Here is a 26,149-nt window from a genome sequence, read left to right on the forward strand (position 1 = left end):
ACAATTCATAAAATTTTAATTTTCTGTGTCGATAAACTGAAGGTGGAGGGAAGGGGCAGGACAACATAGGCTGCATTTAAAAGTAGGATGAAGCAATAATAGTTGCCACTTCGGATATTACCAACCAGAATCTCAATGGGAACAAATCAGGTTCAATTTAAGAAGTTTAATGAAGCTTGTGTAAGGAAAGTAGCCTGAGTTACATATAGGCAGTATCAGACACAAAAAAAGCAATGTTATCTCTAATTCTAAACAATGATTTCTTCTAGAAAAGCTCAACCTGCATTGCAGCAGTGGGGAAATACTATGAACTGTTTTTAGAAAGGGGAACACCAGGACATAGGGGGCTACGTGGATCCAGGCAAGATTTACAGCTGCAATATTACAGACACCACTTAACAGCCTTTTATCAGCATTATCAAGTTGCTTCCTAATACTTTCTATATTTTATTTTAACTACAATTTTAATCTTGCTGATTTCTTTAAAAAAACACAAACAAACAAACCCTAAAATCAAATATCCTCAAATTGTTTTAATTAGAGATATGGAGAATTTTTCTCTAACTGCTACAATTTTACATATATTTTATGGTCAGAGAATGTAGAATGAAGAATGATGATAATTACTGTCATATTTTGCCCAGATACTTTATACTCTCCCTTGGAGATTAAATGGATTTTTAATTTTTGTTGCAAGTGATTATTATTTTCTTAATATAGTGGACATCGAGGCCATGCAATTATATGGTAGTTGTTACCATTACAGGAGCCTTGTGTAGCAACAAATATTTCTGAACTAAGCTTGTGAAAGAAGACATTAATTCTTATAAAATTCATTTGTTCATTGTCTAAAGGAAATTAGCAACTCATTGTTATTTTCTGCTCACCCCTAATCTTTCTGGAAAAAAAATAAAAATAAAAAATCCCCCTATTCACCAAAGGAAAGCATTTTAGAGGGATTGGAGTGACTAGAACCATAGTGCCTAAAAATATTCAGCCTAGTTATTCTGCCAAAGTGAAGGAAATGCCAGTAGGGACATTGAAATTGCAGAATGAAAATCTATTTACATGTCATTCTTGCATGTATTTTTACCTTTTCATCTACCTAGTCACATGCTGCAGCTGGAATACAGCCCTCAACAAGCCCTTTGCGGTGCAAACAGTAAACACTTGCACTTCAGAAGGTGGTAGGAATTTTGCAATGGAGTTTAACATTGTAAAATGAGGCCATTAATGAGAATGTCATATACAATGGTGCATTTCTGTCTGTCATCAGCCACATCATAACAGTAACTAATAAAACGATAGAAATGCTTTTGATCGTTCATTTATGATTAACTCTTCTTGCATTGTGAAACTGTCTATTGCGATACATCAAGGCACTATCAAAATGGCTCTGTGACTAAGCATTGAGTTATATCTCACCTAACCTCAGTGCAGAAGGCATCTTTGTGTTCTGTATCATTCATGAACTTAACGGGAGCAGTACAACAAAGCTAATTGTATTCTTGGCATCCTTCTTCAGTGATTGCTTATTCTCCATTTCTTCACATTTATTATCCAGCTCTTACAAATGAAATTAATTAACAGGTTTTCATCTTGTCAACTATTGGGAAATGGCTATTATATATGAAACAAGATTTTGTATGTAGCCAGCTGGATGAGTCTTTCTCCTACCACTTGCACCATTAGAACGACTGCTTTTTTATGTCTTTTTTCACATACAAATATACAAAGAGGTACATGGTGGTAGGATTTGTATTTTATTATATGAACACACACAAATAGTCTGCTGGTTGCATCAGCAGACAATAAGCATCATCTAATATATTAAATAATCCTTTTTGCATTTTTTTAACTTGTTTGTACATAGTGAAAAGACTATTTTATCAGTTGGAGACATAGTGGAACTCCCTCTAAAGTAGAATAAATCTTTTAAAATGCCGTCAGGTAACCATTTTGTTCTGGACAAGAATCCACCAGTGTACAAAAGCAAACACTATGGTATGGTGTTCTGTGATTTTATCCAGAGAGGTTTCTGGTTGTTCAGTGCTTTCCTAAAGGAGAAAGCATGAGGAAAGCCTGAAATATTTCTGATATTTCTTTGTAGATAGCAGAAAAGTGTACAAACATTTTTATTTATTTATTTTTAAAGCATCTCCACCACTTGCTATTTTACTAGTAGTTAAGGACTATTTGTATCAGTAATTGTCCTTTAAATACAATGCCAGGCTGGGGTAACTTTGTATCAATTTTAAGATTTCCCAGCAGATCTTCTTTCTTTGTTTTCAAATAATTTTTTCCTAATGATGTTTAAGCCACAAATCCACCTTTATTATTTTTAATAATAATAATAATGATAATAATGATAATAATGATGATGATAATAATAATAATAATAATAATAATAATTCATTGGTAATATTATGCTCACTGAATAATATATATGTATGTTTTTTAATTAGGAAAACTAATCTATATGAGTAATTTCTTGGAGCAACGGGTTACCTAATTGTGGACTTCCACCTCCTGCTCTTACCGCTAGGGCAGAACCAAGGTCAGAAGACCAGATCCACCTCAATGTGGAATTGTCAGCATTTCCAAGTGCAAGCTGTGTAGTCTTCCCCTCTTCTCACTAGACTTCTCTAGAAAAAATCACAAAATTATACCCAGAAGTTTGAAGAGATCTGCAGAGAGCCCAAGAGCAAAGGCTCAGCAAGGAGAACTTTATAGAGCAGAAGGGGGCAAGGTCCAGCTGCTCCTTAGAAGAGAGTGGGGAATGGCATGTTAACAGTGAGCTGAACCACGGGTGCTTGTGCCTTGCATGTAACCAAACGATAAGGAGAGATTCCTACAAATCACTGAACAGCCACACAGACACTAAAAGCGGAAGAGGTGAGAGTGTGTGAAGTGGCAGACCTGAACCCAAAGACACCTGCCCACACCCTGCACTGCAGGGAACTCCCAAGACATTTCCAGGATAAATGTTTGTAGCTCATCAGCAACTGAATCTGACACCTTAGTTTTCCATATGCTGTTTTAACTTTGTCTAGCAGCCTTCTCTCTGTACCACTGTGCCTCCCTTTTTGTTCTTTCCTGCATCAAACATTCACCTGACAACTCAGACATTCAGAAAGTATGTCAGTGCATGTAATTAAAACAACTGAAATCTGGCGCATGTTACCGTGCACCTGCAGAACTGCTTGTAAAAGTGTGACAAAGGCAACATTTTAGTCATGCCTGCTGCTACATCCTCATATTTAGTTTCTTGTTTAAGAGACTGAAAACCCATTTTGTAGTGTGAGCTACAAAATCAGAGCAATACTCTGGCAGGTGTGCTAAGTGTTACTTCACCAACAACTTGGCCCAGAGGGTGAGCAGGTTGCTCCAAACCCCCATACCTTGCCTGCAGCTCCCACCCAGCAACCTAAGCTTCATACGGACAAGCAAGTGGCTGTCCCACCCTGTTGGGCAGTCCCTCTGTGGCTAACACAGGCACTTGGCTTGCTCATGCCCTGCCTTGATCTTGTCTGCACTACAGGCTTTCAGGAGCTACAAAGACTTGTCTGGTTTCTATGGCTCTCCCTTAGCATTCTTCCTGTGCTCTCTTTAGCAGCTTATATGTATTTTTCCATCGTAAGGACTTTCTCTTCTAACTGCAGAAGTATTAGCAGGGATTGGAGAAAATTCCCACCAGTCTCCTAGCAAAGGAGGAATTTAGGACAGAAAACAACCCTAAACTGGTTATCAAAGGATGGAGCTCCACACAAGCATTATTATTAAAAAAGATGGGATCTCAGGGCTAGGGTCTCCTTAATATCATCAGATCTTTGCAGCTAATTCTCCTACTGACAGCCACAGCTATGCTTTCAATTGCCTCTAGAATTACAATGACCAATTATTCATACAGCTGTATTTTCTATGAACAGCATAGAGAAAGACTGATAGTAGTAGATCATCTCCTAAACACAGAGAGCAAAGACAGGAACAACTCTGCAGCAATGAGCTCAAAGTACAGTTTGTAATTGCTCTGTATCAGTTTTAATTTATTATACTTGCAAGAGAGACAATTGCATCCTTTAAAGCTGCCACCACTATGAAAGTGTTTATAGACAAGCAGGAATATGCTTCACCGTGACCCAAATGAGATGATTATTTGAGCATGACTAACTTCTTTTTTTTTTCCTATCCATCCTATAACAAAAATAAATATTCAAGATTTTGAAGCTGCTGTGGCTGCCAAGGCAAAACACAGAAGGGAGAACTATCGTCCTAATACCTATACTTAAGTATATGCAGTGTAATGATGCTTCAGCTTCTGCTCACTTTAGAAGTTATGATTCCCTCTATGCTAGTGGGATAACATATCATTGCTCCATCATCACAACACAGATGCTGTGGTGCATCTGAGAAGATTTCACATTGATGCCTGTAAACCTCATGTTATGACTGCAGCAGCATAAAACAGTGTTTAGTGTTAATGCTGCTTTTCTGAAACACATTTAAAAGGCATTAAGAGAGAACATCTCCAGAAGTGCTAAAGAATCTTTGTCAAAACACTGTCAAGACAAAAAGAAAAAAAAAAAAAAGCAATGCTGAAGGAAACCTGTCCTATCTCTGTTACAAAGAATTTCATTGATCATCAAAGCGGATGATTAAATCCATCAGCTATTTGCATCTAAGAGCTCTCAGCATATCTATCTGGCCAAGAAAACTACTGCTGTGATTGTGTCCACTTCCCTGTGCAAACCTCACAACACTGCACTGCTTGGGATTTCAGCAGTGCCAGTAAACACTGAGTATACATTTGTATTTACTCACTAATTTGAAAAGTAAAATTATTTTATTCACATATACCTCTCTGTTTCCTTTTTTTTTTTTTTTTTTTAAAGTCTGCATTTCGGGACAAAGCTATTTCAAAACATCTTTTAAAGTCATTACAAATGTAATGATAAATCAAAACCTCTTTAGGAAAAACAAAGCTCCCCCTAGCTAATTCAGTAAATGCTGTGCAGAGATGCATTTGTCACAAGTTCAAGACACTGAAACTTTAAAATTTCTCTGCATCTCAGTCTCCAAAACTGAAAGATACTCTCAGACCTGTGATTAAATCAAGCATTAATGTTATGAACTGAAATAATTGAATTGCAAAGACAGTGATGCACAACACAACAAGTGAAGTCATCTCATTTTAATATCATGCAAGACAAAGATACGGGTATCATCAGTACAAATGATAAGAAATAAAGCAATAAGCAGATTTACCTGGAGTAGTTACTGTGTTCTAGTTCTGCTCTGTTTCATACTCCTTTCAGGATAATCACCCCTAAAGTATATTTCCTGCTTTGTACTAATATTTTATTCATGACATGTGTGTTCCTCATCATTAAGTGAAGAACTGCAATATTTTTAGATGGAAGGCAGAGGGAGGGGGAACAAAAATCCCCCCATTCCCAGCCCTTGAAAATAACTCTCGTGATGCAGGTGGACGGGAAGATTCTGCTGAAGAGAAGGCGCAGTGCGTGCAGCTCCTCTCAGCAGCACTTCTCTCCACAGCAAATGCAGCTCACTCGCAGTGGAACAGCCTGCAGTAGAATAATAAGAGAATTTCTCAAGTGCTAGTGTAAGCAAGGGAAGGGGGTGTGAGGGAAAGCAAGGAAAGAAAATGCTCAAGAAGCAGCTTCTCCCTTCACAGCTCAGGCATGCTGCATGTCCCTGGGGTCTTCTGAGGACAGGCACACAAAAGATTTCAAGGCTCTGAGATACACTATGTGAGATCTAATGCAGACAGCTAGCTAAAATAACCAAGGTTAGGAAATGCAAAATAGTAGGTTTCCAATAGCAACATCAACACCTCCCTGTTGTAGCTCTTGTAATGTGATGTACATTTTAAGACAAACAGCAATATTGTGAGATAATATCTTTGGCCTGAAATCTAGTTGTAGAATCAGTTGTGCTCTGGTACCCCTCCCCAAGACTCATTTCTCACTGTTTTTCTTGTTTGAATTTACAGATATCATTTTCCCTACTGTATTTTCTCTCTGATGCTGAATAAACAACTTAGACATTAAACTTCAAAGGCACTTAGATCTGTTTGCAGCCCATTGCTGGATGGTAACTGAGGTGACCATAGAGAGGTGACCATACAAAACTATTTTGTATGTACAAGCCACCAACAAATCTACACAGCACACATTCTAAAAACAAAAAGAAAAACAGTTTTTTATCAGATCCATGCAAGGCTCATCCAATCATCATGCAACTGGGGTACGAGAGACCTGCTGAGCCTCTTTGTGGAGGAGGGGTATTCATCTGGTGTTCCCTTCTGCGGCTTCCGTCCGGCCGCAGAAGGCACTTTTCTGGGGCCAAATCCTAGGTGTTCCCTACACCTAATCTCACAGTTAGCCCCAGTTCTCTGCAAATGGCACCTTTTACACAGGAACTGAAAGTCTCATATGCATATTGCTTAGAGATAGAAGAGTTTTGTTTGTTTGTTTGTTTGTTTTTAAGGAACTAATTCAAATTACTACAGCCTCTCTTGTCCTTGCTTACTTTAATTATCAGCTCTAAGCAATATGAACTCAGTTCTCCCTCACCCACAACCCATGTTGTTTAAAAAAACAACATTATTTATGATTATTTTTTAAAACCATTGTTCTGCTAATAGTATTCACAATGATATAGTAATGACTACACTTTGTAATCTAGTAACAATAGCTCAGAGAAGTTACTCTCAAGGAGAATTTTCATCCCAATGTGGTTTATATATGATAATTGTTACGCAGATTAAAAACCTACTGACACATCCTATTATAATACTTGCCTACATTGTACATGGATTTGGTGAAATCATCACACTCATATAATGCTTTGGGAGAAGAGCATGTCCCAGCCTGTCTGGGAGCAGCACACATAGTTGCTAGGATGAGAAATGAGATATGCTCTCATGACAGATCCCTATCCTCCACTCTGGGGGGTGGGTGTTTACTAAAATGGTATGGACAGTGGATGGCAGCAGGTTATCATTTCTTTCCTACATTACATAATCAGTACTGTCAATCCCAGCCTTTCAAAAACTCAGAGTTTAAGAAGCAGAATAAACAGATGTGTTTTTACTTATCATTTCAATATGATAAGATATCCATATTCCTTTAAGATTCATATTTTCTGCTCTAAAAAGCTGAGCATTGCAACTATTTTTAAAAGGGAGACCTCAGATTTCCACCACTGTGTAAACTGAAGCTTTAAGGGAAATCACGACAAGATCCATAATAAAATGATGATTGTCAGCAACCTCATGTAGTATGCAAAGATGAAATCCCCTAACAACATGAAGTTGTCACTAAGCTCAAACTGTTGACAACTTAGTAGGAAGGAACAGCAAGTAACACAAGCTAGATTGTGCGTGTTGTGTTAGTGAACAGAGTACAGTTGTGACACTTCTGGAGGGGAAAGGGGAAGTGGGTTGTACTTGGCAGGGGAGGGAGGCACAAATGTCAGTCCAAGTGGCAGTGCCCTATGTATTGTACTGAAAGTGTCTGCTCTGGTGAGTACCATGTCAACAAGGCAAATGCAGTTACTGAAAGACTTTCAAAACAAGAGCATTCCCTCAAGGCTGACTGCAGAGGCCCTCTAACAAGCCAGGAAATGAAACATCATTACCTTGTAGCACTTACCTCTCCAATAGCTAGTTAATGATGTGCACCCTGGTTTGCTTTTACATGCAAACCCAAGACATGGATCCAACCAGTGCAAAGAGAAGACAACACTGTATATTCTCTCTCTCATCTCATGCAGATCTTGATCTCAGACAAAATATAATCTCTTTTGCTTTTCCAGACTTCACATGGCAATGCAGACACACCAGCCAGGGCTACAGGTACCTTGAAATTTTCTGTGTGGTTGAAAGCTGTTGCGTGAGCTTATCTGGCAGATATGCAGGGCTGACTGGCTGGCAGAGCCAGCTGACTGGCTGATGTGCTATCTGATCACATCTTACCCTTTGGCCACCCACACAAGCACAGGTCATGCCACACTCCTGCATGTGTGACAACAGTGTTACAGAGCAGGAACAACACCTGTATGAGTTCTAGTAAAAGCACTGGGGACAGAATGGGTTTGGCACATCAAAAACAGAAGAGCCTGGCAGTTTTAGCTATTTCCCTGTTGTACATTAGTAACACAATGGCCAGGAACTTCCATCTCTTTGTGAAGATTAGGTTCCTCGGATCTGTATATCAGAGACAAATCTTAGTACTCATGTGAATCACTATTGTTATATTATGGGAGACCCTGAGACTTCAGATGAAACCCAGGGAACTGTACAAACAAGATGCATTCCTTGCCTAGGGGAGCTAATCATCTAAATGAAAATGACAGACAGAGTTGGAGGGGGAGCACAGAGAGGTGAAAGCAATTTGCCCAAGGCCTGTCAGCCAGCCAGTGAGTGAACCAAAATTGATGCTGACCCCTTGATTGTCGTCCCACTGTCCTCTCCACTAGACTGAATCTCCTATGGTGGATGTGACATTAAATTTGTATTTCTATTTTACTGCTGTAATTTTAAAAAATAAATCACGATGGCAACATCTCTGTACTGAGTTGCTGTAATCAAGGCCACATAGGCACATTTTAAAACAAAAACACCAGGAACTTTTGCCAAGAGAAGAAAGCAAAGCCCTTGGACACTGGGTCTAGAAAACACGTCCTGATTACCAACTACTCCTCTGCTGTTAAGTATAAGGACAATTTCAGTTTTGAAGGCTTTCGGCATCAATAACTTTTCCAGTGCAAGAAGTCCAGCTGATGAATGCAGCTAAGGGCAGATGCCATTTGTGGTGGTTTTACTCTGGTGGCCGAGCTCCACCACAATTGCTTTCTCACTCCCCTCCTCAAAGACGAACGGGGAGAAAATACGATGATAAAGGGCTCAAGGGTTGAGATAAGGACAGAGAGATCACGCCGTAATTATCATGTTGGGCAAAACAGACTCAGAATATGGAGATAGTAAGATTTATTACCTATTACTAACAAGCTAGAGAAACGAGAAACAAAGGAAAGAAACCAAAAGTACCTTCCCCCCATCCACCCTCTTCTACCTCCTCCCCCAAAGTGGCGCAGAGGAATGAGGGAATGTGGGTTATGGTCAGTCTATAGCGCTTCTTCTCTGTCTCTCCTTCTTGGTCACTCTTGTCCCCTGTGCTGTGGGGTCTCTCCCACGGGATGCAGTCCTTGCTGAACTGATCTGGTGTGGGCTTCCCACAGGCAGCAGCTCTTCCAGAGCTGCTCCAGATATGGGTCCGTACCATGGGGTCCATTTCTCAGGAGCAAACTGCTCCAACCTGGGTCCCCCACGGGCAGCAGCTCCTGCCAGGTCACCTGCTCCTGCGTGGTCTCCTCTCCATGGGCTACAGGTCCGGCCTGGAATCTGCTCCGGCAAGGGTCTTCCACAGGCGGCAGCCTCCATCGGTGCAGGTCCACCTGCTCCACCATGGTACTCCATGGGCTGCAGGGGGACAGCCTGCTTCACAATGGTCCTCACCACAGGCTGCAGGGGACTTCTGCTCCAGCGCCTGGAGCACCTCTCCCCCTCCTTGTTCACTACCTTGGTGCCTGCAAGGCTGTTCCTCACTCCTCTCACTCTCCCAGCTGCTGTGTGTTGCAGCGTTTTTTTTCCCCTGTCTTAAATATGCTCTCACAGAGGCGCAAATCAACATCACTTGTTGACTCAGCTCTGGTCAGCAGTGGGGCCTTTACCTAACATGGGGCAGTTTCTAGATCCTTCTCACAGAAGCCACCCCTATAGCCCCCTGCTACTAAAACCTTGCCATATAAACCCACTACACCATTGGGAACCTAGAAAGCATCTGGCCTTGCAGAAGGGTTAAAAGAACAGGAAGGATTTAGGATTTTAAGCATGTTTTAAAGTGTCTCTCAAACTGGCTCCTGAGCTGAACTTGGTGCTGCCAAACCTGGACTATTGCAGGTGACTGATCAAGATCCTGGTGTCTTCTGTACACCACTCCCAACTGCAAGGTTTTCATATCCTTTAAATGGCACTTTTGGAACATAGAACATGGCAAAGATTTCCATAAGACTAACACCTATGTTTATAAAGGCTGTACCAGTGTTACTTCAGGCATTACAGATGCAAAACCGGACTTCTACCAGTGTGTAACCAAAGCAGTTTTTCAAAAAACCCTAATATGTAACATAATGCTTGCAGGCCTCTGCAGGAGAAACAGAACGAAAAAATCACTTAACCTGTGTTTCATCACAAGCACAATTCATTCTGAGTACATCAACATTTTACCCCACTCATTTTGTAACAAAACCACAGAGAACTCTTCCAAGCATCTTTTTAAACACACAGCTTCTTTTGTGCACAACCTTAGTCCTCCAAACTGGAAGACAACAAATGTCTCTCCATTCTTCAAGAATGGCAAGGAGGTGGACACAGGGAACTATAAGTTGGTCAACAAGATGAAAGCACTAGAGCATCTTTCATATGAGGAGAAGCTGAGAGGGCTGTTCAGCCTGGATACGGAAAGCTTATGGGAGATCTTACCAGTATGTATAAATATCTGATGAGAAGAAATGAAAAATAGGGAGCCATACTCTTCTCAGTAATGCCCAGTGACAGGACAAGAGGCAGTGGGCACAAATTAAAACATGTGGAACTCTATCTGATCTGAAAAAAAAACACTTTTTTTTTTTTTTCTCATTTTGAGAATGGTCAAACCCCAGCACAGGCTGTCTATAGAGGTTGTGGAGTCTTCATCCCTGGGAATACTCATAACTTGACTGGACACGGTCCTGGGCAACCTGCTGTAGTTGAACCTGCTTGAGCAGGGGCATTGGACAAAATGATCTCAAGATGTTCCTTCCTATCTGAATGATTCCATGATTTGCCAAAGCTTCAGTCAGTACACAAACAGTAGTTAGCTTGCAATGATCAAACTACAATGACTGTAAGCATATGGAAACATCTCTTCTTGGTGTGTTTTTTTCCCCTTCTGCTAGCAGCAGATCACATCAAATTAAAGGATTTAATGCTACTTTTAAGACTTAAATTCACTCCTTAATAAGCAATGGTAACTCACCGTTATATCTTGTACCGTTCATACAACTGCTGTGCATATTCCAGCACTTCCAGCCTTTTGGCATATGAACTACCTTCAATTGCCTCATTACCACTGACAGTTAAAATGTATAAATGAACTCAAATTGAAGGCAAGTACACAATCATGACTTCATTATAATAAACAGAGGATACTATTTTAACAATCACATTGGACAGAATAAAAAAATAAAATGAGAATGAAACAAACCAATTTTAAAAGAAATTGCAGTCTACTATAAATAGCAGAAAGACTGAGTTTTACATGCTGATATGTGTCAGAACACCTTACTTTAAGTAAAGGTAAGAAGATAACATAAATATTTTGTTTAGCAATGTTAGAAACATTGTAATGTTCTTAAGCAACAAGCAGACAAATTTCAACACATAATTAAATATGGATCCTTTGCAATTTTTCTTCTCTTGGGAAAAAAAAAAAGCATAGGAAATCTGCTTTTTTGATGTATTAAAATTTTCATTATTCTTAGACTGACTTAATTTAGAAACTAGCAGTTCCAGATGTCTGTTACATGGATTTCAATCTACTTCTGATATAACTAAATATAAAACATCTTTGAAGGTAGAAGGCAGAAAAACAAACAAACAAACAAACAAACAAAAAAAACAAAAAAAAAAACACAAAACAACACATAACCACATTTCCAAAGGTATCTTGGGATATAGTTCTTTTCAATAATGTAAGAAGAAACAGAATGATGTCAGAAATTCAATTATACAAAATACTTATGCATAGAATTTATTATAATTTCTCAAATAAAATAAGCTACAGATAAAGGTTTTACAGAACTCTGTGCATAGGCTATTCTGTATTTTGAGGAAGAACTGTGTCTTTCCATATATTTGGATAATACTATTTAGTTCACGGGTGCTTTTAGAAAACAATAGTAAAATAAGTATCTCTGGATGCAACTTCTTTCATGAGAATTCTCTTCTCATTTAAATCAGAAAGAGGATTAAAGACTTGCTGCATTGGAAAAAATAAATTTCCTATATTTGTAGCTACGCACTGCATTCTTAATTTTTAATACAACTTCTGCAGCAACACTTGGCTTTACTTTTTAAAATTAAAGACATTAAAATTCCTAAATGTATACAAAGGACTTAGTGTGGTTTTAGAGAAATTAATCCTACTGACAAAAAAGCAGTACTTATAAAACTACTTTAAATCTCTGTAGTTTTGAAATACAGTTCTAAAAGAGAACTCTATGGGGCTTGGAAATTAAGATAGACTGGAGAAGGGCGAGACTTTCAATTAACATGGCAATGCGAACAGTTATAAGTTCTCATTTCTTGTTTGGATATTACCTATTTAAGGCTGACATCTACAAGCCATATGCTAAGATTCATCCCTGAACTTTGGCACAGAAACTGGTTCAATAATCAGCTTCTAAAACCAGTGGCTATGGCAACACCAGCTTCCTGTTGTACTCCTCACAGCACAACAACATTTCAGAATACAATGTTGTCAGAGTAGAGTAAAAAACATCCTCAAACTCAGGAAGTGTATGTAGTGCAATTCTCTGTAAAAATAAATAAATAAATAAAAAACAAACAAACAAACAAAAAAAACTCTAATAAGGTGGCAAACTTTGAAAAAGGAAGATTTCCAAAACAGCTTAAGTTCATTCACAGATTCATAATAAAGTAAGAAAACTGAAGTTCTGGTTCCCCTTCTCTAAGTTCTAAAATCTCTCATGTACTTAATTTGCACAGAGATGTTAGTGTAGTATAAATCATATTCAGAAAATCTGCAGAAGCCGCACAATTTGCCATTTTCAGGTCAACACTGTTGTGTAACCAATCAAAGCAAGAGGCTTCTTTAAAAAAAAAAAATTACTAAATTTTGTTTCTCTTATGGTTCCAGGTGGAATGTCTGCTATGCCTATGGTGAGTTGATTGGGAAAGTTTGCAAAGAAACGGGCACATTTGCTTCCACTGAAATATACTTTTTTAGGATCTGCAGATATGTGGCATTCTGTGGGAATAGCAGGTTGCAACAAAACAAAAAAGCAGTTATGCTAGGAAAAAATCCATTCTGCCACCAAGGTGGGAGAAATTTGGATGACTGGTTGAAGACTTCACAGCAGTCATTCCAGTAGATTTTTCACATTGATAAATATACTCTGTTCTACCTGTAAGTGAACTTCCAGTAGTGCAGGAAGCTATCAAGAAGATGGTCACAGCTTCCCAAAAGAAGTATCAGATGTGGGAATGGTGCAACAATTTAAAACAGGATTTTTACAATGTTGAAGTTCCTATTTATGTTTGTTCTGGTAGAACAGTGCAAGGTGCTTAAGAAAACCCCTTGCTCTTTTAGGTGTAATGTTCAAAGAGGCCATTGAGAAACTGAATTGGAAGGTTTTTCTTTATATATTTCTAAAACTGCAGGCCTACTTTGCATTTAAACTGTTAAATCCAGTGGCTCCCAAATAATCAACAAACATGTCTGCAAGTTGAAGAAATACTGCTCAGAATGTTCCTGATCATTATTTAAAATGCTCATTCATGGTGCATTTATTGCATCAAAATTGCTCTCTTGGGTCTGGCAATAGTATAAATATGCATTTATGTAGGAAATGTTTCATTAGGTACTACTAACATGAACCTTCCATGTACACATACATATATGCAAATATTTATCATATCTTCACATACTGGTACTATACAAATTAAAAAAGAAAAAGAAAAAAAAAACAAACACCAGCAACAACAACAAACAAACAAACAAATAAAAAACTCAATATATTTTACTTTAGGGTAGTATTGATCTTGTGCTCTTGGATTAAACTTCCTTAGAAAAAGATGATTGCAGCATATAGACAGTAAAATTTAAAGAGAAGTTAGCAGTACTTTTAATTAAAACTTCAATATAGTCTGCTGTTTGCAATGTCACCTTTCAAGTCAGAAAGACAATCTTCCCCCCTACTAAATTTTCCCTTGCATGATTAACTCTTAATTGATCATCAGGAGCAGTAAAATAATTCTGAGTTCAGCCTGGATTGCAATGACAAGAAAAACCACACCATGTTCACACCGTCAAATAATCCCCAGCTCTGTGTTAATTAAGGCTTTAATTTGCTTTTCAGGCTCTGAAGAAAGATTCCACAGGGGGCTGGGTGGGGAGGAAGATAACTCCCCCGGAAAGACGAGGGAAACCAGCAACAGTTTTCTGCCACATCTCCTGTAGGACTTCTGTAGCAGGTCTGTCACTGTTAGGACCCTACTATGCCCCACAACAAAAAGCAGCAGGAGGAAATACCTCTGCACAGAAAAGCCAGCAATCTGTCAGCAGGGGGAACAATCCAGGAGATACAAGTTAAGCTTGCTGAACTACTGAAGGATAGCTCTTACATGGAGCACATGAATGGCTGCATGGCAGTGACATGCTCCAGACTTTTGAGCAGTCTTTGCTGTAGCAAAATCAGCAGGTCTTCCTGCCACACAGAGCAGCACTACAGGGCTGATATTATACATTACATCCACACACAAACTCAATATATCTATATAAATCTATATAAATATATATACACACACTGGTCACCTCCTTTACAGATTAGAGACATGAGTGCTTTTGTAGAGTACATCTTACTCCTCTGGAACTGTGCAATAGGAACAGGTCCATGATCTCTACTACGTTAATGGACACAAGGAAAAAAAGAGCTGAGAACTGAAGTAACACTCTTGCTTCTTCCTGTTTCCGAGTATCTGCTGGTTTCTTAATGCTTTTCAGCAAATGAAACTGCATTGCAAAAACTGATACAGTTACAAAAGAAAGTGATAGGGCTGCAAGGCTGTAAAACACAGTTGTATGGAGTCTCACTTGCTGAAACCATCTGCTAAAATGTAGGGGAAGAGGAGCATGCCCTGTACGGCAATTATCTTCTAAACCCAAAAGAGGCACAATGATCAGAAGAAGATTTATTAACATCAGCTATGGAAATATACAGAAATAACTGGAAGTACTAATCAGTGATAGCAAGTGTATTCCTATTAAGTTAGCTAATTACATGACTGTCAGGAGGTGGGCAGGCAAGGTCTGAAGTATAGCATAATCTGGCTTGTCATTTGCTGTTCCAGTTATGATTACCTGACACATCTCCATCTGTTGCTCATTAGTCGGATAAACTTGAGCTCCTTTGAATTACATGTGCTATGGACTTGTCTTAGTTTAAATATTTTGAAAAAAAAATAAAATCATAATAATTCTGCAGTTTCTAAGAATGAGGCTAAAGAACAGCATCGCATGCCTTCCACATGTCTGAAAAAAATAATCTTGTGATCTTTGAGATGGTTGGCACTTGAATGCAGTGGAGGATAACATCTTAAATGGACACAAGGAATTCTGTGCTTCACCATGAAAATTCACAAAATTTGGCAAAAGTATGTCATTTTGTGAAATCATAGTTAAGTTTACAGGAGACTTAGCAGAGCTGTGTGACTTAGCTGCCCCTCAGATACCCCATGCTCCTCCACACCTACATGTGTGAATATACTACACCAGTGAAAAATCAGGTAATTTGTGAACACACTTTCAATTAAAAAACATGTTTATTAAATGCTCACTAAAGCAAAGACAGGAGTGGAGCCTGAGTCATTTGCTGTTGATAGATCTCTGTGAAACAGACTGACAAAGCATCCCATTTCCCTCTCGCGTAGTCTTCCAAAGGATAACAGCCTGCTACTCCTCTTGCCTTGAGTGCCAAAGACATGCAGTATTTGCTGAAAGATGCTGGCCTTGCTAAAGATGCACATAGCTCTGAGTCTAGTGGCACATGGGGAAGACTTTATTTATTTCTTTATTTGTTCGTTTGTTTATTTATTGACAGAAAGAGTACAGAAGCTTGGAGTTGGAATCCCATGCAGGAACGTAAACTGTGTCTCCAGCTTATTGACCACATCACTGACAGCTTCTGAGGCAAATGAAGCAAGTGTTTAATTTTCATCCACTAGATAGTTCTTTTTTACTCCCACAGTAAGGCAGATGTGCTGTGGATAAACTGGTAAGAAATCACAAACTGAAGAAATATATAATGGTCATGTCTGAGCAATCACTTCACAGTCTCTTTAATCATTGCATCACAAAACTTTTATGTGCTTACCATTGCAACTTAAATGCCCTTTAAATATCTGTGTGTGTCACTGTGGTAACTATACCATCAGATTGTCTTTAAATAATCCCAATTATTTTATTTTGGTAGCCTTCAAGCTTTTACAGAATATTAGAAATATTTAAAGAACTGAAAAGCTAAGAAGAACTAGATCACCATTAATGCAAAGAATAAAACTACTGTATTAGCTTATAAAATATAACAGCAGTAAAAATATCCAAGACCACTACAATCTATCTGAAGTGTATATTTTCTCAACAATTGCCACCTCTTTTATTTCTAGGTAAAGGTAGAAAACAGGAAAGCAGAAAAGTGATGTTATCATGGAAATGTTTGACACCAAAGGGCTCTAGAAAAATGGCTCAAGTTTAAAATAGCAGGTATCAAGTGTAAGGACTAATCATCTCCTGAAATGAAGGATTTTTTTTTCCCCTGATATAATTTAAATACATAGTTACAGTTCTTCAGCCTTAGTCTCACATTGCATTTGAGAGTCTGTAGCAGTAAACTCATGCTAAAAAAATCATAACAAAATCAAAAAAATCAAATTTGTGCCAACTATCACAAGAAAAACTGACATTAACTTCCATCTCTAATAGATGCAGTTACACAACTGCAAAGCAGGATTACTCAAGCAATTAAAATCTATAACCATTACATCTGCTAAGTGTACACCTCTGGTGAATGCACAAGGTTCATAAATTCCAGGTTAGATTTTAAATACTTTTAAAGAACATTTTTCATTTCTACTCAGACTGTACTATGACACAGCAAAAGTTATGGTTCATTTGGGAATGCAACATGAACATGTCTGTACTGCACACTTCAGGGATAGTTTAAATGCAACGTCACCATCTTCACAAGAAAGGGCTAAGATTTAGTCCCTGTAAGAGATCAGTAACATGCCTTTTAAAAGACATCTGTCCTGCTGAACAGAAGAGTAGTGGAAGTCACCTTGAGAGAGGGAAGGGATTTAAACAGTTTGTGACACTGAAAGATTATGTTTTCATTCCCTGTTGAGAAAGCAGCTTTCAGATATAGAGAATGGTGGAAAAATTATGACTGAAGAGTATATTCTCAAAATATACTCAACTGCAAATGGTTTCAGTGATTTAGTGTAATAGGAAGTATAAACAGCCTACCCTGTTCTGCTATTACTTTATACTATGGACAGAAATTATTTAGAAATTAGATTAAATTAAAATTAATCAAGATACTTATAAAATATTCAGAATATTTACTTCAATCCCTAAATGTTAGTCCTAGGAGTAATATGAAGTGTCCTTCTTGTGAAGTATCCCTCTTACGATGCTCTGCTTCAAATATTAAATTAATTTTAATATTAATTATGGAAGCACAAACAGCACTGGCATAATAACATCAAGTAACATTTCACAGATGATGTTAGTGAATATTTATTTACATAAACTAAAACAGGACCACATAATAATACCAGATATCTGCATACTGACTGTAGAAGTCAGATTTGGTTTCAGTGTTTTTCCATGACTCTGACAGCACCACTGTGGATTTTTAAACACTCCAACTTAGCATCTCTTGTGTGCTTTTTGTACCAAGGCCGAACAGTCTGTAAACACACAGAAAAGCCATTTACATGTGGAGCTTTTACACACAACTGAACTCATGGCATCAAAGGAAATGCAGAACCTGCAAGGACTTCTCGCAGAGACTTTGAACTATGTAAAAGACTGGAAGCATTGTATAATCCAACTTTCAGTATAAACTTATGAGAACAAGAATAATTTGGGACAAAACAACCAGAAATTGCAGAAATTGTAATAAAGGCATAACAGCAGAAAGCTAGGCAACACACCCTCACTGGAAGAGTTTGTTATCACTTTGAAAAAAAATAATTTTTCCTTTGCAAAACCACACAAACAGCACAACATTCCATGAAATTTCAGGCTCTCTCTCTTTTTTTTTTTTTTTTTTTTTTTTTTTTATTAGTTATAAAGGCAGCACTCTCAATAAATCCCAACAGTAGGGATAATGGCAAAGTCATTTTACTTGATAACATCAAGATCATTTTGCTTTATGAAGACACTCAGAGGCAGTAACTGCTACATTTATTCTGAGAGCAGTGTTCAGACTGGAGATAAATCTGTCGAAGCATCTGGAGACAATTATTTAGCAAGAATTAAAAGCAGAACAGACCTGTGAGATTCGCGTCTGAGGGGAAATCTCTCTGGAAATGATGGTCTGCCAGGGCCTTGCAACCTGAGGCATTAAAGATTTCGTATATGGGAATTGGTTCCAGAAAGCATTTGACTCCTTCTAAGAAGGCATTGCACTAGCAAAACTACTTGTTTTAAATGAAGAAAGGTGAAGATTTTCTGCCTGTCGTATAAATTACAGGGATTAGGAGAAATCACGGGGCAGCAATAATGCTATTTAGCATTTGGTTCCCCACCTCAACCCTCTTTGGTTTTGCTGCAGTATGCTACTGCAGGAAGAAGACATTTTTAGCTTCACAGAACTATGGCAGGACAGTTCAGCTTTCTAGCCCAGCATCACAGAAACTTCTTACTACTAAGGAGAGAGTCACAGTTAAGAGCATTCCCATAAGAAGCTGATTTTTTCCCCACCAGATATTGTTTCTTTACTGCCATAAATAAATAGCTGAATGTGGGAGGTGCTGCCTATACTGCTTAACCAGCAATTGCCAGAGCACTGTTGCAGAATGATCCAGATCTTACAAATGAAGGGCATCATTCATTTTGCTACATGCTGACTTTATCTTCCATGGTTTCTAGCAGTGAAAATTGTAACATGCAGTTTTTTTCTACTATTCCTACTAAATGTAAAGGACTTTCAGAATCCCAGTTCTCATTTATACTAAGTTCTTACTCCTGCCCCCAGATGCATCATCATCCTTGAAAAACTCTCCAGCTGGACCCAGAGAAGGGTGAGGATATTCTGCTATTTGTATTAGGATGCCCACAGCTGATTCCATGAACAGGATTTGCTGTGATTTAAGAAATCACATCTCTATGGACGAGGTTAATCATGGAAAATCTCATTAGAAGAAAATAGTTATAGTTTATATATCAGCTGCCCATTTTCAACCCAATCAGCTAGCATCAGATGCCAATCTTAACCAGCCTGTTAATTGGGATGAATGTCAATTCTGGTCTACATGGTAATTAGGAGAATTACTGTGTTTAGATTCTTTCTCACTATTAAATAAAAAAATAAAACCGTGAAATCTAGAATCTAAAGACAGTATGGAGGAAGTGTTCCTCCTCACTAAATGCAAGGCTCATTTTTATTTCTTTCTGATCAAGACCCCATTTTCCATCTGTTATGTTAGCAACTAAGGGAATTTGCCAGCAAGCTCTCCTCACAATTCACTTGAAAATCATTTGGACAGGAAATGCTGCTTTTCCTACAGAACTCTGATGTTCAATTGCATTGCCTTGACCATAGAAAAAAACACCACTGCAGTAACAGCAGTAATTAAAAGTAGTAAAAATCCGGTTTGGATCTGATGGCAGAAACCTCAGATCTGATTCCCCTTGTTACAGCAGACATGGGAGCAAATTCTAACCATTTTGTTACCTTTTTGATTCAGTATGAACCTGGGGGATTACACAGTTCTCCAGCAAAACTGAGTGACTTACACTCTTCTAACCTGAAAAATCCTTCTTCAATTTCATATTCTTGCACAGGCTGCAGAGCAAGCATGAAAACAGTAAAGCTAACAAAGAAAAGTTGACTGTTACATTCTGATAGATGAGACTCTGAACTGATTCTTGCAGAGGGCTCGGAAGGAGAAGTTTTGAAAAGTCTCACCTGGTTGTCTGGATGGCATAGCTACGGTTCCTTACTAACACACCATAAAATTATCAGATCCTTCCAGAACCTCCGTTTCCCTTATGGTTCCCTCACATCAATGGTTTTAATTGGACACTCCGGGTCTGTACAATCTCAAGTTGAACAACAGTTATACAAAGGTTATACACATTGTATCAAGGTAGGGATTACTCTCTCTAAATAAAGCCAAAAAGGCAAAGGCAGGTTGGTCTGGTCACCAGGCAGCAAGTAAGGTATGTGTAGGAAGCAGGCTCTAGGTCCACTGCCTGCTTCTTCACCTAATGAATTCAGGCACCTACAGAGGAAGAAAAAAAATCCTCTATACACTGTACAAAAACAAAGAAAAAACCCAAACAACAATCTGCAAGCCTTTCTATATGACTTTTATATAAGACATGGAAAGACATGAAAGAAACACTCTTTTCCTCTGTGGCAAAATTGTTGTATTCATTTTCTACCTTTATATATACACTAAAGCTGTGTTTTGAATTTGAAGTTCTTCTGCCCTTCATAAACTATTTAAAGACATTTGAAATGCACAGAATCAGCATCAGCAATTATTCAGAAAAATGGAAGTGTCCAAATAATTGTGGAAGCCACAAAGATGCCTTTATAACCTAAATGAAAAGTGTGCAAATATCAGAAAGCTCACGAGATTCAGCACAGTCCTGAAGCTTTGTCAATCAAGATTACATAAATTCACTTTCTATTTTAAAAAAGTAATTCTGAGAACTAACACTTTTCAGCCTCAGTAATGCTGGGACAGCAACTTTCTTTGTGATACAGAAAGGGTAGAAGTGTGCATGGTGTATCTATGTCCTTTTAAAAATGGAAAAGTACATTTGAACTGAAAAAAGCATAATCTTTGTGTGACAAGAATTAACTAAGGTTTTGCAAAGGCTAAACTACGTATTGAAAGGCACCCAGTTGTAAGAGGCTAGAGTTGAGAAATGGTGCTGATTTCTGCTTGGATTCTAGTAGCAGTCATCATCTGTACCCAAGATTTGGGCAGGATTCAGAGGCGGTTCTTCCCTGAGAATCTCTATACTAAAACATAAATTTGCCACCATTATCTATTATATTTCCCCAATAAAGAATTAGGGCATACAAAGTTTAACACAGCTGCCTTTAGACAGAGATGGTCTGAAGGAAAACTGGGAGCTAAGTCCGGGCTTGCAGAATTTCAAAGTGGTAATTACATCATTTGACTCCTTAGCATCATCAAGTGCATCTGAGCAATTGAAATGTCAAACACTGCCAAACCTGGAACAAGCCTTGAAAAGTTTACATATATGCTCATTTAACATTTACATATATGCTCATTTAACATAATGCTCTGTATCCCTTTTAGAAGTCAGCAGATTTAAATAAAGCCCCCAAAGAGCCTGGAGGGCTGGAGTCCTTGCTACCTCAGATAAAAGAGGATTTCTATCCTGAAATCCTACTACTGTAGCTTAGTCCAGGCTGATCACTTGAGAAGTTCACTTGGTATCCATTAATTCCACTATCAAAAGTGAGCTATCACTAACAGCAAGTATCACAAAAGTGATACTATGACTACAGTGAGCTCAGCAAAGTGCATGGCTTCAGGTTTATCTCTGCATTTTTCCTAAGATCCTTATTTGCAAAGAAAAACCATGAAATAACTTTTGAGTATCCAACTTTCAGACATTTACAGTTAACTAAATACCACAGAGTTTGTGGTCATCTTTCAGTCTTCTACAGGACATAGGCTACCAGCTCAGACAGACCAAGAATATGGCTCCAGTCACGTCCCATAGTCTCCCTGTATCTAAACTGGTGAGTTGACTTCACAAGTAGAACCCTGGGTTCAAAGAATTGTGAGCAGCAGTACAAGGTCCAAATGGCAGCCAGTTACCATGGACTCATATTTAGGCCAACCATGTTAAATGTCTTTATTTATTTGAATGATGGGATGATGTGCACTCTGCCAGTTTGCAGGCAAAACCAACTGGGGAAAGCAGTAAATACGTGGGATGGCAGGGCTTGCTATTCAGAGGGACCTGGACATGCTGGAGAAATGCACTGACTGGAAGATCATATTGTTCAAGAAGAGCAGGAGCAAGGGTTTGCATCTCAGGAGGAACAACCCAGGCAACAGCACAAGTTGGGCACTGAAGGGCTGGATGGATGCTGGTGGACAACAAATTGAGCACAAGTCAGCATCATGCCTCAGAGAGGCTGAGGGAGAGGTGTTTGTGTGGCCTCTTGGGCTATCAAAGGCTTGGGGTGTCAAACTGCTGCCCACAACAACCTTAGAAGAGGGCTTGGAGAAGGCAGCACCCAGTTCTCCTCAGAGGTGACCAGGGATGGGCAAGAGGCAGAGAACACACGAAAACATTGGAAATACTGATTGGATAGCTGCTAGCTACACCCCATCTGCCAATTTTTATTTTTATTTTAAGTTATTCATGAAGCTGGCATATTGCATCATCACAGCCAGCTAGCTATGCAACTGAATTTCCGGTTTTGCTGTATGTATTTATAGTAAGTATTGGAGTATGTTAGTGTACAGCACATGTGAGGCAGGTATCTGTCAAACAATTTGCAAATTATATACTGGAAGTGTTGTTCAGGATCCTGAACATTGCTCTCCAGAGTTACTGATCTTTTATGGAGATTTGTGCTGTTTAATTGCAAGTTGGGAATTACGACAACACATCACATGACTAATTTTTCAAACTATAATTGTACTATTCCCCTCAACCTCCTCCTCATACTTATCCTATCAATCTCCTTTCACTTTTCACTTTTTGTTAACAAGTAAAAAACATCAAAAGTGGAAAATATGGCACTTAAATGCACTACACAGGACAGACACAAGAGATCTATGCTTTTGCAGGTCTGAAAAACAGCCTTCACTACTCAAACTCTTCATAAGACTGTTTGGAAACCTGGTGTTTCCTGAGAATTTTCAATCTCTAATAATAATTTTATTGATGAGAAACAAGAAAATATATTGCCACACACTATGTTTAGGAGAAACAAACTCATTTGTTAAGTATCTTTTCCATGTGAGAGGTCTAGTTTCTATACTCTGGGAATCTAGTTCATGGAGCAAAGGTAATGCCAACAAATTCTAAATTATTAACCTCAAATTCCATTACTTCCAACAGCCCTCTGATCCTAGAGGCAAAACACAAACAGGCATTTTGACAAAGTTCATGGAGTTTAAGACTTAAAGGAAACAATTGCAACATTTGTTGTTTTTTTTTAGTTTGTTTTTGTTTGTCTGTTTAAGACAAAGAGAATGCAACTGAATTACTCCCCTCCAAAAATGAATAGCTCAAGACTTCCAAAGCACAGAAGACAGAGGCATTCAAAATGTCATTCATGGTGGGCACTTCTTCACAGTACAACACTCTATAGTTCTTTTCCCCTCTGGACAATTTCCAAAAACATTTTTGATCAGATATATATGCACTGCCATCATAGAGAGACACCTGGATACCTGTGAGTTTGCAGGATGATGGAACCATGTCATAAACATCTTTGCCTCTAACTCTTATCATGCCTGAGATTGAAAGTGCTTTTGAGAACTGCAGCTATCTGAGATACAGAGAACCTAAGAAGTCCCCTAGATTATGAAGCACTTGCAAACACATCCGTGGGGCAATTACGACTACTGATGCAATTTCTACCATTCTTTACAAGGATTTCTTCTATCACATAAGCATTCATTCAAGCTTCCATGCTCCAGTTTCTACTCTACCTGCCACAATATTGACACTCTGAAAAAAACAAAAACAAACAAACAAACAAAACAACAACAACAACAACAAAACACCAAATACAAAGCAAATTTGTCATCAGCAAATTGAAGGCAGCGTGAACTATGCTGTCTTCATTATCCTGTTAACCTGTATAACCTCACACTATGGCAGACGATGGAACAGAATATTTACTAAATGAACTAACTCTTTCATTCACTGCTAATTATCTCCTGGAAGCCTAATGAAAAGAGAAGGAAGTGTCTCTCAAGCTGAGGCCTGGAAAAGTATCTGTTAGTCTGCACATCAATGGGCAAAAGCAGGGATGAGACCTAAAAGAATCAGTGAGGACATCTGGCTTGTAGCTGTTGCCAAAGGACATCACTCACCAAATTCCAACAAGCTTTGCTGCATAGTAAATTTGAAATCAAATTGATAAGGGCAATCACTACTACAACCAGAGCAGCAAAGGCTATCTCATTACCTTACAAAATTTACCTCCCCAAAATAAGCAAGATCTCTTGGTCACAAAATATCCCCTAGATAACAGGACAATAAAAACAGCTCCAGAAATGTGCCAGCAGTTTGCTGTTGGCATTCAACAATACAGAGACAAAAGTCAAACCATAAAACCATATCACATTAATTCCCTGAAAGTTACCAGTTTAAAATATTTTGGAGGACTATGGGGAGAATAAAAGAGATATTTTAAAATAAAATATTAAATACTGGGAAACTAACTGATCCACCTGATTCTGAGGAAAGCTTTTAATCTCAGCTCCAATGTTTCAGGGGACTGTTCGTTTGTAAAATTTCCATGTTGGACCTCATAATTTTCCAGACAAAACAAGTGTGCCATCTGTGAAGAACTTCCATTTTTCACTAACACAGTTTTCTGATGAAAGTATTTCATCAAGGAATTTCTTAAGCACACTGTAAATCCAACAGTAATATGGAAATGAACAGGAAGCATTCTTTTGCTATGATCAAACAGCAGACTTAAAAGTATCTTGCTTTTAGAAAACTTTTATTTAGGCACTCTGTCAATATCCAATCTTCATCTCTAAAGCAGTTTCTGCAAAAAAGATACAACGACCTGAAATAAAGGCAGATGCAAACTCAAAAACAGCTTTGTGTCACAGATTGTTTTCCCCCTACATTAAAATTATTTTATTTGTGGATACAAAATAAACACAAGGGTTGCCTACTAATTGCTAAGCTAAAATGATGTTTGCCTGTATAGCTGTAGCACAAGATGCAGATGTTATGTGCAACAGGAAAAAGTAGGAAACGTGTTTACAATACAGGTACTTTTGACAGGCATAACCACTTATTTCACCATCTACAATTGTAGGGTCATATTTTGAAAGCAGATAGGGTGGAAGATGCAAGAGACATAATTAACTCCAATAGCCATATACTTGTCCCAGTATCTGGAGAAAGACCTTAGAAACACCTGACTGCAGAAAAGATATGCTACTACAAAAAAAGTACAAAAAGCCATATACTTAATTTTGCATACAAGTTTAGTAACCACTCCTTGTCTTTGGCAGAAAGACATGGCAATTGCATTTTCCACCTTTTTTTACACCTAGGTCACAGAAGCAGGATAAATTCCTGCCTTACAAAATGCATAATTTCTTAGTCTCATAGATTCATATTAAAGATAATAAGTGGTATGTGCTTCAGTATCTATTTCAAGTGAGAGGTGTGTCTGAAGAATAACAGCATATGAGGGATTTACTTATCGGTGTCATTGAGCTTTTAAAAAATGACAAATTAAATTTTCATGTTAACTTCTTTGGTAACAGAAGAACCTTTTAAGATATTGTTCCTAATAGCAAAGCACACTAGCTATGGAAAAGACACATTTATTATTGCCACTCACACCTAGTGGCTACTAATCTGGAGAATTTCCAATTTTATCACCAGGAAAAGAAAACTTGTGCAAACCACAGCATTTATAATGCTCTAAGTGCACCCACACATAATTGGTTAGCTGTTCACAGTTAACAGGATAAATCTCCATGAGTATAGAAACTGCACAAATGGAAATAATGTCCTATTACTGATAAATCAGCAAAGAACCCCACTGTCTGGCACCAAGTATTAATCCAGAGGGCAGAGCAACTGTGTCTGGAATCTACTTAGCCACAAACACTTAATAATACACGTATGTACAGACTGCTGCCCAAACACATCATTGTATGTGTGTCTAACTAGAATACATTGTACAAAGCTTCTGAAGAACCAGAAATGCACTACACACAAATTGAAAACTTGACACCGATAGTATACAATTTTATCATAACATACTTAGAAATTAGAAAGATACA

At 38.2% G+C, this 26,149-nt stretch overlaps 1 protein-coding gene across 12 annotated transcripts in view; it reads right to left on the minus strand.

Moving 5' to 3' along the window:
* Positions 1-26,149, minus strand: part of MYRIP (myosin VIIA and Rab interacting protein) — a 217,822-nt gene that overhangs the window by 84,927 nt on the left and 106,746 nt on the right. For 2 of the 12 annotated variants that reach the window (XM_038173975.2, XM_072033198.1), the window contains exon 1: positions 5,266-5,496. The exons of the other annotated variants lie outside the window; for them this stretch is intronic. The gene's annotated coding sequence lies outside the window, so the exon portion shown is untranslated. Of the gene's footprint in view, positions 1-5,265; positions 5,497-26,149 lie in introns of those variants that run through there. 12 annotated transcript variants of the gene reach the window in all.

Source organism: Anas platyrhynchos, chromosome 2 (assembly GCF_047663525.1).
Source record: "Anas platyrhynchos isolate ZD024472 breed Pekin duck chromosome 2, IASCAAS_PekinDuck_T2T, whole genome shotgun sequence".
Classification (NCBI taxonomy): domain Eukaryota; kingdom Metazoa; phylum Chordata; class Aves; order Anseriformes; family Anatidae; genus Anas; species Anas platyrhynchos.